Here is a 1319-nt window from a genome sequence, read left to right on the forward strand (position 1 = left end):
GACAGGGCTGGTAGTCTGAGTATAAGGCATATAAGCTACAATAATAAATAGTAGTACATACTACTTTCTTTTACACAGAGGACTTACATCTAGATTTTCACATAAATTTTACAGAAAAAAATCATTTTCCCAGTGACTTGTACCTGGACATGACAGTGCTACAAAAAGTACAAAGTTTTCGAAATTGACCAACTTTTTCATATTGGAACAATTGACAGAATTTAACAGAGTTTGATCTTTTGTAAAAGTAACGTTTAATAATTTGGTTTCTCGAATCAACAAAATTGGGACATTCTAAAATTGCATGGTATTCATGACCGATAGAGGTATTACAGAGAGTACATATACGCTCGTGTAGAGGTACACCATGCCAACGGCCCACCTCAACTGGTAGAAGGCGATTAGATGTACGAAAAAGACGCAATTTAATCCAGCTGTTTTCTGGTAAAATGCTTAAATTATTTTCAAATTCAAACTGTGTCTTAAAGATCCGGTGATACTTGGCCTTTGAGGAATTAAACATATCTGACAACCAAGTCTGTATATACTGATCCTCTAGCCTTACTCTGATAATGTTTGTAAGAGATGACGATGAAACATGGTCCTGGTTATACCATATGTGAAAAAAACCCTGTCTCTGTGAAAATAGACTCCAGACATTTCATCCATTTCTGTGGATGATTTCCCAAGTATTGATCAGCATACATGAGTTGAAAAAACGCAACAGATAATTTGTTGAGGGAAGAGGGGATACAAGGACACCCCTTGAGTGGATCCACTTGTATCACTTGTTATATATATATAATACATGTATATATTCTTGTATGCGGACCACGTAGGTTGGTGTCACGTGTAACAACATATTCAGATATTCAGATATCCTACCTGTAAACGTGTAAACTGTTCATCAGTTCCCCTGCATCCGCGAGGATGGTTTCCCTTGTTTCCTAAGATGATACTTTCCATGCACATGACAGCATATTAATGTTCTTATAATGGGCACTTTTGACCCCCAATGTGACAAGAGAAACACGTGTTCCACGTCCGTCAAACAACGATCTTGTTCTGAAACCTATCAGTGGGATAATTTAAAGTTTCCGCAGATCTTTTTTAACAACAATAATGTAAATCGTAACAATGTGAATCGTAACGAACTTTTGACCCACAAAAAGGAAGATTATTTATGGATGGACAACTTCGTTATTGCAATAGATGCGACGTTTCGGTGTAGATTCTATGTGAGAAATTGCTAGATAACGGTGTTACGGTGTAGATCCTATGTGAGAATTTGCTAGATAACGGTGTTACGGTGTAGATTC

This window comes from Haliotis rubra, unplaced genomic scaffold, assembly GCF_003918875.1.
Source record: "Haliotis rubra isolate DU_JTF1 unplaced genomic scaffold, ASM391887v1 Scf140, whole genome shotgun sequence".
In the NCBI taxonomy this organism is placed as follows: domain Eukaryota; kingdom Metazoa; phylum Mollusca; class Gastropoda; order Lepetellida; family Haliotidae; genus Haliotis; species Haliotis rubra.